This window comes from Parasteatoda tepidariorum, chromosome 6 (assembly GCF_982258835.1).
Source record: "Parasteatoda tepidariorum strain Cologne lab strain chromosome 6, Ptep-v5.0, whole genome shotgun sequence".
Taxonomy (NCBI): domain Eukaryota; kingdom Metazoa; phylum Arthropoda; class Arachnida; order Araneae; family Theridiidae; genus Parasteatoda; species Parasteatoda tepidariorum.
The window spans coordinates 19157307-19174151 of record NC_141760.1 but is presented as its reverse complement, the minus strand read 5'-3'; the positions used below and the strand labels follow the sequence as shown (position 1 = coordinate 19174151).

General features: G+C 28.9%; 1 protein-coding gene across 2 annotated transcripts in view; it reads left to right on the top strand.

The window, feature by feature from the left end:
- Positions 1 to 16845, top strand: part of LOC107440233 (uncharacterized) — a 513892-nt gene that overhangs the window by 434023 nt on the left and 63024 nt on the right. The window lies entirely within an intron of this gene.

The window sequence follows — 16845 nt, the reverse complement described above, 5'->3', positions numbered from 1 at the left end:
ATTACTTTACAGTTCTAATATTTTCCAAAAACATATTATATTTCTAAAAATAATGCATAGTTTATAAACTATTTCTACTGTCTTTAGAGCGAAATAAGTTTCAGCATCTAAGAAATATGAGACACAATTCGCCACAAAATAAACTTCTATGTACATTGAAAAAGGGTGTTTTCATTTTCACATTCATGAGCCCTTCTTTTTCTATGTTTTTCTTTTCCCTTCCATAAATTCTTAATATTAAGTCACGCTGGGGGGAGAGAAGACAGTTATAAAAAATTTATATAAATAAAAACTCTCGAGATTTCTTTCTTTTTCTTGAATACATCATCGATCTCTTCCACTTTTTCCTTCAGTTTCCAGGAATTTTTTTTTTTAAAACTGAAAAGTAATAAAAAATATATGCATCAAAAAGGGGAAAAGTAAAAGAATTTCTATATTTTTCACATTTTATACATATATATTCTTAAGATAATCATTGAAGTTCCTTCTGGGTCTACATTTTTATCGTCTTTAAAAGGAAAATTTGCGAGAGTCGGGGAGGAGAAAAGAATGTTTGCGCTTGAGGAGCTGTTCGCAGCACACCTAGAAGAGGAGGAAAAGGCGCGTAATGTTGATGTAGCGATGGAACACATTTAAAGAATTTATTAAATAAGAGTTGGATTGATTCGTTGTAACCGTGAATTTGGAAAGAGTTTAATAACCGAAATTGGCGACAGAAAAAGATATTAAAAAACAGAGATGATATTGGTAACCTTAACTATAGTCAATGCCTTTGTTGTCTTTACGATAGAAATAACACCAAATTCTCCATCTCTGTAAGCTGTTTTTGCTGTGTTATATATTGATAAAGCTTTTTTTCTGTTTTAAAATCTCCTTCTTATATGACTATAATTTCTTATAAGAAATATGCTGAAACAGATTTTGAACTTTTTGCACTAAAAAATGACTTTTTACAATTAAAAACCTGCCCACCTGATTGTGTAGGGGTCAGGGAACTGACCTTGCATCAGAAAGGTTCTGGATTCGAATCCTTGTCTAAGCATGGATGGTATTTCATTCTCTATACTATCTGTTCTTACTGTGGGAGCAACGTTGGCCCACCAAATATGGTGCCCCTGAAAGAGTTTCCAACAAATTTGACCTAATAAGCCTAAATTTGACCTAATAAGCCTCAACCCAGGTGGGCATTGAAAAAAAATAATTGAAAACCTAATTGTTGGATTGTTAAATGTTCAACCTATATAATTTGAAATATAAATATACTTTTACTCAAAGGAGTTTCTTTCAATGTTAAAGTATACAAAAATTGAGGCAAAAAAAAAAAACTCGGACGAACAGATTTTAATAGTATACCTTTATAAATTACAACAATATAACAACGAGATCACCAAGATTGCTGCCTGTGTGCTTTCAACCCATTGTTATATTTGATCTTCCATAGACACACCACCACCGACCACAATATAATAAATAATATAAGGATAGACTCTTACTAGTAAATAATTCTAATTGGTTTAAAAGGGTTTTTTTAATTGATTTTAAAGTCACACGAAATAGAATACTATGTCCTACTTTAGTAACGTCACCTAAACGTCAATATAAGACCACAGTGAGACATTTAAAGGACGCAGTGGCATCGCCGTGTGACGAAACTATGACATAATCACATCTTTGAAGATCACCGTGAGGCGAAACTGTGTTACATTTACGTCTCAACAATATCACGGTGTGACAAAACTGTTTATCCTGTAGTATCCACTTGAATTACATCAAAAACATAAATCAAATGCTTTATTGTCATTTTTTAATCTAAATAATTAATAAAAAATGAAGTACTTTATTTGTACATAATTGACTTGTACATGTTTCCACGTAAGTCTAAAGTGTCAATATTTTCTATAAGTATCGCCACTCACATATGGTAAAAGTACGAAATATTCGTACAATCAGTAGGGGAGAGTGGGGTCAATTGTAACAGGGTACGATTGTAACAGAGCAAAAATTTCGAGTGTCGGGTTCTAGATTTGGTTCCTAGGGGGCACAGAAGCTGTATTCAATAAATCTACATGTACACCCCTGCTGGCAACCATTTTTATGTACTTTTGAAAGAGTTACATCACAAAAGATATTTTCACGCTACGTAAGTACTTTTTTTGGAATTAGAGTATTATATTGTAACAAAGTAATTTTGTTTAAACAAATAAAAATTATTAAATTAACTGAATATGTAAGTGGACACCTTAATTAACATTTCAAAAAAAAGATTAGTTTTGTTAATTAACTAGCATTGTTTTTAACAAATGAAGCTGAAATGGCGTCTTGGGGACAATTGTAACAATAAGTAAAGGGACGATTGTAACAGCTGAAAATAAATAATCTTATGTTTACAAGCCATTACTTAACTCTTTAAGAACCACCAATAGTTTCCTATATCATTAATATTATGTTGCATGTGCATTATTTTATTTGTCACCTTTCACAGCATAAATTAAAATTTTTAACCCTTTAAAGTTAAAAGTTTAACCCTTTAGGTCTCTGCTCATTATTATTTTTACTCCTAAAATATCACTACTATTTTGATCAATAAAAAATACATCACAACTATGATAGTATGTATAATTAACTATGCTTTAGTTGAATTTTTGAACTGTTACAATTGACCTCGTCAGTGGGGACAATTGTAACAAGTGCACGACTGTCAAAAATTGTTAATAACTAATGTAATAACATTTAAAATAAGGTATTTATTTTTTTCTAGTAGAGGATAGTCTATTTTACTTGTCTGTCAATTAATACTAGTAATATATTGGATTTTTTGTTAGTTAAAAATAGTTAAGTAAAAAATTTTACAATTGACCCCACTCTCCCCTACTTCGAACTTACATTAGCATTAACTTGTTAATAATATCAGATTAAGATAGGTTAGGGAAAAAATCATCAGTGTAGGGAATACTGGGTAACGACTCTTAACCTTTAATAAACATCAGCGTATGGGAATTTTATAAATTATAACCACGTTTTTTGATAATTGTGATAGGAAGAAACGCGCTTTAAGCACATTTATCGCTTTTCTTTACATAAGTGTTTTTTTTTTAAAGATAAATTATCATTTTCCAGTATGCACTGAACAAATATTACGGGATAACTAAAACCATGTGAATGTCAATATTTGTCGGAGATTGTTGACTTTAACTGCTTCAGATCTTTTTCAGAAACATATACATAACTTAAGAACTCGACAAAAAATTGAACTAATCATGATTTTATCCCACAATCGAACAAAATTTTTGATGCCTTCATTTCATTTGAGAAATGTTTGGGGGAAAATAGATAAAATAAGTATACCTTACTTTATATGGATCTTCTTATTTTCGTTTCCTCTCTAAAATCACAAAATCTCTATTATTTAAATGCTTATCCTACCTCAAAAAATTATTTTTAGTTTTAATAAATCTAAGACAAAATGCATTTTGTGTGAATTTTTGAAAGTATTTTTGTTCTTGTGTATAAGCATCTTCATCCAAATAGAAAGACAGCCTAGGTTTTTAAAAACTAATAAATGTCAGTTTTCCATTAGCTATTATTAGTTTTAGTGAAGGTTTTTTTTTTCTTCTTTGCATGAATCTGAATTTGTTCCAAAAAATTTTCTCATCGCTAAAATTAATCTTCTTAGCTTTATTCTTACAATGGTTGTGTGTTAATTCTTTTGTTTTCTACAATAGAGCAAGTACAATGGACAAAATAAAATATTGAAAAGGTATTGTATTTGTCTTTTGGATTGTTAGACGAAAATTCTTATAGTTATAAATAAATCAGATTATCAAATAGAATAAATTTAAACGTATTTATTATATTTGGTTTAACAAAAGCATTATTTTCATATAAAATTTAACTGTGCACCATTATAAAAAATACAAATTAGCGAACATAAATAGTTTTTTTTTATAAATTTAAATACTACATTCTAAAATTATGAGTTATTTTCTTTCAATGAAACTCACAATGTATTAAAACATTTTGAATTAATGAAAAAAAATATAAATAATTAATAATAATAATAATATAATAATAATAATAAATATATAATAATAATGATATAATAAAAAAAGTATAATAATAATAATATAATAATAAAAATATAATAATGAAAATATAATAATGAAAATATAATAATAATAATATAGTAATAAAAATATAATATAATTACACAAATAATCCGCAGTAACAGGCTGAGATGACTGGGCAATCTATGGAGAAGCCCTGAAAATAGCGTCATGCGAATCGTCACCTTTAAGAACCCCGAAGGGTCACGTTCTAGAAGTGAACCCCTATTCAACGACATCGAAAATGACCTGAAAACCCTGACGATTAGAAATTGGAAGAGAGTTGCCATAAATAGGAGGCCCTGGCGTTTGTTAGCTCTTGAGGCAACCAAGGCCTGCAAGGGGCTGTTGCGCTGGCAAAGAAGAAGAATATAATAATAATATAATAATAATAATAATAATATAATAATAATAATAATAATATAATAGTAATAATAATATAATAGTAATAATATTATAATAATAATAATATAATAATAATATTAATACAATAATAATAATAATATGATAATAATAATATAATAATAATAATATAATAATAATAATATAATAATAATAATAATAATATAATAATAATAATATAATAATAATAATATAATAATAATAATATAATAATAATAATATAATAATAATAATAATACAACTATATTATGTTAATTTGTAAAGCTTTTTTCTAATTTAAATTTACTATTTACTACTTCAAAAAAAGAAGGAATAGAAGAAATATTTTTAAGCTGATTTTTAAGCAGTGTATTTGAAAGTACGTATTATAAAAATAAACACCACGTGTTTACAAAAGAAAAATAAACTTCGGAATGTAAATCTATCTCATTTATTTATGATTAACAGCATAGGTTTGTCCTACACTAGATTCATTTTGTTTATCTTTCTCTTATATCACAATCAAGTTATCGTATTAGGCAATTAACATTAATAACAATCAATAATTAATATAATACTAAATGAAACTCTAAATAATTTTTTCATATCTTATCCTATAGTATCTTTAATTACTTTTATACCAAAATGTACATAATAATTAGAAGTTCCTCCCACCGCTTGCTGCGTCTAGTCAACGGTGTAAGCCGCAACGAAGCTTACATGCTTAAATTTAATTCATACCTACTTTACATTTATTTTTATAAATAACACTTTATGTGTAAATATTATAGATAAAATTTCATGACGAAACAACTTTTTAACAAGGAAATTAATACATTATTTTGTAAGTTAAGTAAAGAAATTCAAACTTAATCTATTTTTTACCTCCATATTAAAAATCGATGAGCCTCCATGTTGTAATTGGAACTATTCAATATACTATGTTCGGGGCACAAATGAAAATACAGTAAATTGACATGCTACAGTTCTGGTTCTATAAACAGGAATCTTCCTAAGTACAGTAGAGTCCCGATTATCCGAGTTAATGTGGACCACGACTAACTCGTATAACTGAAAAAATAGGTTAAAGCGAAGAGTATAAAAAAAGAAAGAAAAAGAGTTGGTATAAATGTAATATATTTACGAAATATAAAATTTATACAAGTATACTACATACAATTCCTATTATTATTGAAAAACTTACTTTAAAAAACTTAAAAAGTATATTTTGCGAGAATTAAAGAGTTTTTACTTCAAAAAAGTCCTTAAACGTTTTTTGTTTTACATAACTTTGGTGCTTTTCTGCAGCAATGTTTTGCCATTTTTTAGGTATAACAGGAAAGCTGGTGTCGCCTCTTTTTGTTGTTCTATGTATTCAGTAGCATTTTCGACAGCTTTAAGTTCATCTGTGTGAGAGATTTTTGTATGTTGATTTTCATCGTCACTGTCTTCATCATCTTCGCTAGGTTCATTTTCATTATTGACGATATTAACGATCATTTCATGGGATAGAGTTGTTAGATTTTGTTTTCCCGAGTGTTTGGAAGATAAAATTCAGATTTATTTTTCGGCGGTATTTTTAAAAATGAAAAATAAACTAGAACAAAAAAATCCTTAAAATATTTGATAGCTCGGTTAAAGCGGAAACTCGGATAACCGGGGCTCGGATTATCGGGACTCTACTGTATCTATAGTTTGTCTAAAGTAAGAACTCCCCTAGCCATTCGTCTGAACCAGGCCGTGACCATAGTAAAGAGGTATAACTATTTCAAGTAGGGGTTCGGGGTCACTGTTTAGGACAGGTTTCGGCTGCGATCGGCAAGAGGAAGGGTAGCTTTTTCTTCAGTCTACTGTGTTAGCCCATAAGTGAAGAGAAGCTACCCTCCCTGAAATGTGCTATTTTTGTTTCCATAGCAGCAGATGGCCTCAGACTTTGTTGCAGGGGGAGTTTTTACCGTAGACAAACTATGAACACTAAATGATAGTAGGAAAAGTAAGGAGACAAACACATACAAAGTGGTTTAATCACTAGCTGAAAGAAACAAGCTTGGACAAGATAAGTAAAAAAGAAGATAAGATACAGATGTGACGGGGTTGATATTTACGCAGCACAAGTGCGTTCATTTCTTGTACCTTAATTTGTGCTTTGTTCACGTTTCGTTCTACTCAGACGTAGCACTAAGTATACCCTATCCTCATTCGGTATGTTCTGAGTTTATAATCACATGTTCGTGCTAGCAATGTTTCTTTTTAATTCTGTATCGAAGACATTTCCAAACTAGTTACGATTAAAATCATTAACTAAAAATATCCACTGCTGAATTTTTCATTAATATTTTACATGCTAGAATCTGAACTTACCTTAAGATGTACTGTATTTCATTTGCATGTCTGTTTATTCGATCGGCTGCACTTAATTTGGTCGAATAAACCAATCGATGACTTAAAAAAATCATGAAAAAGTGCTCGAAAATAAGCTTTGTAAATATAATTGAATTAGGAATATCTTTCACATCCAAAAGTTGCTTTTTTGAGAGAAAAAAAAAGGGAACCTTCAAAAGAAAATATATTCCTCTGATTTACTTAATTGATTTCTTTATTCCCCTCTCAAACTTATAAGTGAGTCACTTTACATATTTCTTCCACATAAATAAAAATCCTCCAAATATTTTATCAACCTTTGAAATTCCTTCTTCCGACTTACACATCTCTTAAACATTTTTCCAGAATAAGTTACATAAATACAGCGTATGTCTGCAGAACTGTGCAGGAGGAAACTTTTTCCCTGTCTTTTCTTGCAAGAGGGAGACATTTCTCCCTTTAGATTCCAATTTCACTTTCTTTCTCGTTGATTCCCTTTTCCTTTCCCTTTTTACCACCAAAGGATAGGGGAAAAAAGTTTTATTTTTTACAGCCTTTAGATTCCTTTAGTCCGTTGTACTTGTGTGTATATACATTTCATGTGAGAGCAAACATGATTTTTCTTTTCTTCGGGGAATTCTGAAATTACTTCTTTGCATGTGCTTCCTATTTCGTGAGGACTTCTTACTCTTCTCTTCTTTTTTTTCCCCTTCGTCTTTTCCCTTTTTTTAATATTATTCTCTTTTTCCATTTTGTTCTTTTCATGTAATGGTCTCCAAAGGTGAGAACTAGAAGACCTGGTGAAGAGTATAGTTACGGAACTGAGAGATGAATTCGCCATGTTTGCCCGAGCGTCAAATGCAAACGGTTGTTCTTAACTATTCTAACTAAAGCGATGCTCAATTTTTTTTTTAAAGCTATCCGTTTTTCTCCGGCGAACTTTCTTTGAAAGAAAGAATGCGGATATTTTTTCCTGAGAGATCAGATATTCCATGTCAATTTCCTGATGATTTTCTAAACTTCCTTTTTTTTAAAAAAATTACTTCCGTCCTTTTGTTGGTAAAAGGGTGACTTGTATAAATATTTGGAGGCATTGACGTAATAATGATCATGGTATCAGTTTTAAGTAACATTTTGTATATTAATATTAAATTCCGCGAAGTCCTGAGAAAATTACTAACCTGAAAACATTATGTTTTATTTGAAAAGTCAGAACATTTATGAAATTTAGAAACGCAACGTAAAATAATAAGAGAAACTTCAATAGATTAAGTTATGCAAGATTACAAGAACTAAAATATTTTCACAGTTGTAAGTGGCTAAACCTTTTGTAACTTTTTACTTTACTTAACTTTTTCTAAATAAATACAAATCAAATCAATACAAATACAAATCGTAGAATTTTCAAAAACTTTATATTATAAAAATATAATTATAAATTCTAAGCGAAGCTGGTAGAAATTTTGGTGCGGGTTGAACCATTAACATTTGCTGAATTAATTTGGGGCTAATTTGAATCATATTATCATACTTCTTAACTCTGATGACATGATACTATGATTCAGTTTGATAAGAAATATGGTACATCTTATAAAGGTTGCAGTAAATTCTTACTGTGTGTTAGTTCAAAATAATGATATTATGATTTAAGTTTGAACATATATTGTTTTGGAACGTAGAAAATATAAAAGTTATGATTCATTCCAATAAAAAAAAGAACTGATGAAATTAGAATTAGTTAACATTTTTTTAAATACAGATAATTTAATTAAGGTAAACTTTTTAAAATCACGCCATTGTACAATTTTTAAAAACACCCTTTTTACATAATTTTATAACCAGATGTAGAACGATGATCTGAAATTCAAAGCTTAAATAAATAAGAAGAACATACAACTATTTTTGCACCAACAGGACAAACGTATGAATAAAGTTTAAAAACCTTGCAAACCTTAAATGGAAGCTTGTCTACCCCAGGAGTGTGTCGAATGTTCTTTTGCAATAAGACTTTTGATAAACGCAAATGCTCTGCGGTTATAGTCAAAAATAAACTTTCATTAATTAAATTATCTTTCTTTTTAATGATTAATAATTATGTTTCAGAAGCTAAATTTGAGGAAAAGGTAACCATAATTAGTTTAATATCAAATTATGTATCCATGCCTAAATACTGGAATAACAATTATTTTAACTTCGTGATTTTGCCATGTTATTCCATAGGAAGGTGGTCGTAAATAGTTCTATAAGCCACGATGAAATATTTTGCAATTCCTCGTTCTTAATTCGATCATTTATACAAAAAAATATTAACATTATTTATGATATGACTGCTTATGCTTATATTAAGACAGTTACAAGATTGTGATAATATTATGCTTATGTTAAGATTGTGAGAAACTAAATCAATAATGCTTTTACGGAAAAAAGAAATTCCGGTAAATTTACTGTATTAAGTACTATATGGCAATGACACACTAGCAAAAAAACCGAAATTCTGTCTAATAAAACCAAAATGTATGGTATTTAAACCATTCATTTGGTATTTCTTCCGTTCGCTTGGTAACGGTTTATTGGAAATTTTGGTTTTTAAAATTATAGTTCTAATTACCGCACATTTAGTAAAAATACAAAATAAAGTATATAATGAAAAGAATATACTGTTTTGAGCATGCCACTATACTCAATAATGAGTTTATGAAATTTTCAAATTCGACTATTATTTGTTTCTGGGCTATTTTGACACATTTTTGCTTAGTTTTTAGAAACTTTTGACGGTGTTGTTTCGCATAATTTACTGTATAAACTAGTTTAAGTTTAGTTCAAAACACGAAAATAATATAAAAATTGATGCATAACGTAACCTTAAATAAAAAATTCTTCAGTGGTTAAAAATGCTGACATTTTGATAATAAGGTTTATGCTGCCAAACATGAGAAGTCTTTATTAAACTCAAGATATTGACAAAAAACCTATTCAAAAATTGAAGCGCTTTTAGAAGTTTCTAAATAATTTGTAAAAACTGCTCGAAACTATGTGAAAACTTTACTTTAAGCTTGAAATTAAATTAGAACTTGAAAATTTCGAATAAAAACCAAATTGAGACTAGAAAGTTGTAAATGGATGAAAATATTGACAGTTTAAAACAGCTGTTTTGATCCAAATATTGTAAAAATCAAAGGTACCGACTAAGCATCAATTTTAACAAAAGAAATTGAGGTTAATTAGCGTACTAACAGTTTAGAAAAGATACTTTGCTCCTGACTATATGAAGTCTTTGTTAAAGTAACGATATCTAAAAGAAGTCAAGACTCTTAAAAGAAGTTTAAAAAAAACTGCTAAGATGTTAAAATTATTAACTGCTTATAATAAATTTTTCATCTCGAACTAATTGAACTAGGACTATTTTAAGAAAATAATTTATTCAAAAATTGGTAACTAGTTAAAATACTAACGGTTTGCTTGCATTTTTCAATTTCTTAAATTCATTTTTCAAACTCAATCAATTTCGAAAGATTGACCAACTTTATGAGAAATAAATAATAAGAACAATAAAACTTTGGCGTTATTGCATGTCTCAATCCAAGGTGGAATTCCAAAGTTCGGAAACTGAATCAAACATGTCCGTAAAGGTGAAGCTTTGTTTCTGAGTTTTAAACTCACGACCTATAGTAGTAAAGGCAAAAGGTTAAAAATATATACGTTTTGAAGACTAGTGGAAAAGAAACATAAAACTTTTACGGTACCGATTTTTACTGCCACCAAGTAACGGAGAAAGAAGACTTGAAGAAAAATTCGTTTATCCCTCTAAAATCAGAATACCGAAGGGAAATATATTTCCTCTTCTTCTGAGCAGGCAGATAAAAAAAAATGAAAAATGTTATCGCAGTTTAAAAAATTGAACTATGGAATCGTAAACTTCCGGAAAGTAATACTACTTTTACGAATTAAATTACGCCTAAATATTTTATAGCAAACAAATAAATTGAAAAAACTTATAAATCGATATACGCTAAACTGGTGTTTTGTATATAAATGTTACTAAAGTGAACTAAACTTTATAATGGGAATCATAAAGTATATCATGAAAACTATACTATATATACTATACATATATAGTATATATCATGACATATTATCCATAAAAACACTTTGATCAGACTGAAAAGCATTTCATACTATATTTTACAAAATTCGCTAAACGCAATTTTCTCTATAACTTTGCATTATTATAACTCGAAATGCAGCTAAGTTTATAACATATTACTGATAGAAACCTTTTGATCAGGTTCAAAATATAGTGCCTCATACTAAGATTTTTACAAATTTTGCTAAAAATATTTATATAACTTTCTCTATACCTTTGTATCAGTATAATTCAAGAAAAAAAAAGTAGCAACGCTTATGAAATATTATCCATAAAAACATTTTTATCACACTGCATTGCATCAGACTAAATGTACTTACTTCTCTTTCTTTTTTGCAAAACATAATGCTTTTTTTTAAAAAAAATCTTAAATCTCCTTCCTTTTGCGCAAAAAAAAAAGTTTTTTTTTAATTGTTTGCTTTAAACAGACTTTTCTTCGATTATATTTCTTAAAACTCTCTGTTTGAAATGCTTAAGTGTAAGGTCTCTGGTATGAAAATTTTTCCACTTTTATTAATCACATCATGCTTTATTCGAATATTTTAGATATTTAATTACTTCTTTGTTATCCAAAATTTGTTTTTGAGGATACGTTTACAGAAAAGTCGGTTCAACGTTGAACCGATTTCGTGCATGTCGAATTACACGTTTTGATAAGTACGAAACACATAACTATTGGTACCTTGAATCACAATATAATACTAATTTGCTGCAACCTTAATAAAGCACTAAACTGTAACACGCATTGGTTCAAGCTCTGCCATAGTACCGAGTAATCGAGTCCAAAAAGAATTATTTTGCACGATAATATTTGTCAATTTGGCACCGTATCGAGGTTGCAGCGGACTTAAACGAGTAATCGAGTCCAAAAAGAATTATTTTGCACTATAATGTGTGTCAATTTGGCACCGTATCAAGGTTGCAGCGGACTTAAACGATGTTATAGTTCGACGAGCTCTAAAATTTCACCAGAATCTTCAAGAATTAGCTATTCTGACTTATTTTAAGTAATAAAAGCCCCTAATATATATTTTTAGATTCCTTGGAGAAAATAGAAAGCGAACTGAAAAAACACTAATTGGAGGTCAAAAATCCATAATTAACCCTTTCCGGAACAACAGCAAGTTTCGATTGAAAGAAATAATCAGGCAGGACATTGGAAAATGCGATCTTAGACAGTTCATTCAAAGTGAAGGCAACATACTTCAGCTCTTTGTTGTTTAAAGAATAGTGGTTTCTAAATATTAAAAGGCAATTAGTTTTACATTTCTAGTAGGCCGACCAGCCAGTGTAGGGGTTAGGGAACTGCCCCTGCATCAGAAAGGTTCTGGGTTCGAATCTCGGGCAAGGCATGGATGTTCTTTCCTTCTCTGTACTATACGTCCTTACTGTGGGAGCAACGTTGGCGCACCTAATGTGGTGCCCCTGAAAGAGAGGCCAACAAATCTGCCCTTCAGGTGCCTGTATGACCTAGGTCATTATCCAGGTGGCATTGGAAAAAAAAACATTTCTACTGTTTGTAACATTTGTACTGTCAGACAGACTATACTGCCTCGGAAAGGATTAAGAGGGGAAAAATAAAATATCTATCAAACAAAATCTAATGAACCGTTACTAAAAAACGTGAGACTAGAAACATCAAAACCTGTTTGATAGCCGAATTAAATGCATAGAGGGGCGATTCAAAACGCCTCCAAGTTTCACCATACTGGGTTTTTTTTCATCCACCTTCCTTTCTAATGATCAAACAGATTCCAATAAATTTCTTAAACAGTTACAAAATTTCATTTCGATTTCATATTTTTCATGTTTTTGCATCTTTTTGAGGATTTGTTAGTATTATTTTGATACAACTTTTTTCTTCAAAACATTTTCGAAGTAAGAGTTAGATTTTTATCAATTTGCTTTAAGCTAAAATTATAGAAAAAAAAGTGCTATATTGTACTCTGAAAAATTTTACATAAAGCCGTGAAAAATGTGTGCGCATTCAAAGAAAAATCTGTCTGATTCTTAAAAATATTTTCCGAACATTCTTCAAGTCGCAGTCGTTCAACCGAAAATATATTTTTGTATTTCACACATCATATTCTATTCAAAGGTGTTTTACGAGAAACGTTTCATTCATAAACCTGAACTCTCAAATTTTATCGCCATTTTTTCACATTTCTGCGTCATAAAATTTCTATTGTTACGCGCCTTAGCATATTTGGCGCATGCCAAAGAGTTAAAAAAAAAATTCCTTACTATGTGCTCTATACTGCAGATGTAAAATATTTCTATTTCTGATACTTTTCTTTTCTGTATAAATATATTCGGTTCGAAATGTCTATCGGATTAGAGTTTTTTGAGGCGGAAAATATTCCGTAGGAAGACTCAGCAAAAATCCTTTACCATAAGGATTTATGACGTCATCGTTTCATAGTATGCACCTACCAGAGGACTTTCTGAGGCGAAAAAAAGAACAAAAAAAATTATTCATATTTTTTGTGGTTGAATTGTGCTTTTTTATATTCAAAGGAAATATACTTTTACTTCGTGATTTGATTTTTTTTTTTTTACCTTTGCCTAACAAAAATTGTCTTAAAGTCAAGACCTAGGATTGATAGATTAGATTTTAAAATTATTTTGCGATTACATAAATGAAATATGAATAGAATAAATGGTTTCTTATGTATGAGATGAATTTACTTAAAAGTATTTTCATACAATCGTTTTTTTTTCAACAAAAGCAAACCTTTATATTATTTTCGTTTAGAATGGAAGATAATTTTCTATTGATCATCTTAAAATAAGAGCTTACTTCAAAAATTAGTTTTTTTGCATTAAAGATAAATTGTACTTGAAATTCAAGTTCAAATCGAATGTTATGAAATGTCTAAAATAATTGCATTAGCTTTAAAAACAGTCATGATTGCGTTATTATTTTTAGTGTAAAAGGTAAGGTATAAATAAGCCAGCTGAAGAGTGCTTCAAATGAAAAAATTTAATTTACAATTTATTAATTTTTTTTTTATCTGAAATGGTTTTTATAGTCTCTAAAGTTCTTCTTCGTGGATATTACAAAAATAATTTAAAATATCTATGCTTAATCAGATCTCTATTTTCTGTAAGAGATGTCTGTAGCCATGAATTACGATCATCGTGTCTAAACTGACAAAGTTTATTTCAGGCTCATGCATATAAAAAAAAAGGAATTAATTTGTCGGCAACGGTTTAGTTGCAGTACTCGATTCACTTGCTTTACAGTTGAGAAACTTGAATGGTAGCTAGAGAAACTGCATTGAATGTGCATTGATACCTGGTTGGATCATTTAGTTCCTTAGGTTTGTTGCACCTAAAAGTGTTTACGTGGAGTATATTGTCTTTAATATGAAACGAAAAACTCTCAGAATGAAGCATTATTTTTTTTTCATGAAAATTTGTAAAAATACTGAAAACTAACAATCATTTTATTTTAACATAATAATAATGTAAACATAATAAAAATTTTATGAATTAGTTCCGTTCCCAATTATTGCAGACGTCTAACTATTGTAGTTAAAAGCGAAATGTTACCAATTTGCCTTTATTTGACTGAAAATATTCTGAAATATTCCAAAAAGAATGCAAATTGATGGAATTCGGTTAAGGTGTTTAAGCGGAGTATGTTACATTTGATATGAAAAGAAAAACTTTCAAACTGAAACATTATTTATTTATTTATTTTCCTTGAAAATTCGTAAAAACACCATTACCATTAGTTCCGTTCTCAGCTATTGCAGACGACTAACTATTATAGATAAAAGTCAAACGTTACCAATTTGACTCGATATGAACTCAAATTTTTAAAAAAAATATATACATGGCATCATCATCTATATCAACTGCAGATTGTTTACTTTCAAACTCCAGGTGATTCTCGTAGAGCATACGAAAGTAGCTGTCTTTTACTTTAACTTTAATCAGCCAAATTTATTAATTAAGATTCAGAACTCTGGCACTCACTCAGAAAGATTATAAATTACTGGCCTTGTTTGAAAAAAAAATACTCTGAAATGTTCTGAAAAGGAATACAAATTGATGGAATTCGATATAGAAGAACCAATGCACAACTGTATAAGAAACTAGTTGTTCTGCGGAATTTACTAAAATATAAAGATTAAAAGGGTAAAGGTACCTCGCCAGAATGAATTTAAAAAAAACAGAAGTGTCAAAGAAGTTATCCTTCACAAACCACATGGAGTACAGGCTAGAAGAGATCAAAATTACTATGTATCTAGAATAAGACTTTTAAATTAAGAACTGGGAAATAAGGGTCTAAATTAAAATCTGTTCTTACACGCCATTGAAGAAGAATAAAAATTTTAAGAAATATAAAACTCAGCTTAAAAATAGGAAATCTACCTTTTTTTGTCACAATGGTATCAAAACTATACCATTCTGTTGTCTTTTATATGTTTCAATTTTTATTGTTCTAATATACTTAGTTAGCAAAAATTTTTAAATATCTTTATTTAAAAAAGCTTAATACAAAATACTGCTCTTAAGGCTTCCGACTAGCTTCAACAACTTTTTTTTAATTAATATAAAAATTTTAAAAACCAGTTTATTTGTTTTATTATGTGGAAAAACTTAAAAAACTAGCATAAATTATAATTATTACTTTTTAAATGGCTATTTTTGTGTAAAAATAAGGCATTTTTTGCATATACGCTAAACATTATCAAAACATTTATATCACTTAAAATAAGAATTCCTTTGAGGGTTTTATTTAGAAGACTATCAACTATGTTTAGATTTATTATCTTAAAAGCAAGTGCATATACTACTGAGTTAGGGATCAATGTAGTTAAAAATGTAAATTTTTAAAAATTTCCACTAACATGCACAAAAAATGAAATGCTACTTTTTCCCTTTGTCTGTAGTTCAAAACTTGTGTGCTATAATCATAAACACTCATGAAAAATTGTAGGCAATTAGTTTAAAAACAACATGAGACATCGTGCTTAAGGTAGTGAAAAATGTGAAAAAAATCTGATTTTGAGATACACGCATTTAAAGACTTAAAATCATTAGTCTATCCATTGTTATCCCCTTGCACAAAAACTGCTATAACTTTGTAAATAATTGGAATACAAACAAAAGCAAAGTCCTACCTTCAGAAAGCTGAAAATACAGAAATTTGAAATTTATAATAGAGTTCATTTCAAACGTTTGCCCAAAATGCAGCAGTTTTTGCACTACCGTAAACCGGGGCGAGTCTGCCCATTTTTTCAGTTTGTCGACTTTCAAGTGGTCAAACTTTCGTAAATATTAAAGAAAAAAGACTTTTAATAGGTGTTTCGGAATCGCTATTTATCCCTCTTTAAAGCTGTGAAATCGATTTTCGAAAATATTAACAGTTACGCTGTTACTGTATATTTTTATAGAACTGCTGACAAATCTCTCGTATGGGGTGAGTCTACCCATTCTACTAAAATGAATGTTAACATTGCAAATAATCAAATTTCACTATTAAATTGTTATTTTAGTTACTATATAGGATATTTATGAAGTAAAATTCAAAACTTTATTATATATTCCATTTTTGTATTCATAAAATAACACAAATTGAGTATTTGATCGATTATCACATTTTGATCACAGCTTTGTTTTTAAAATCATTAACATTATAAAATAAAAAAAATTTCTGATTATTGTTGATAAAAATAAAATTAATATAAATTTACAATTAAATAATTAATAAATAATAATAATTAAAGATTATTAACAAAATCGAAATTCAAACATTGGGAATCATGAAAAATCTTTTTCCATTCTTTGGGAGGTAATAATAATTTATAAATAATAATTTATTTAACTTGCATTAAATAAAAA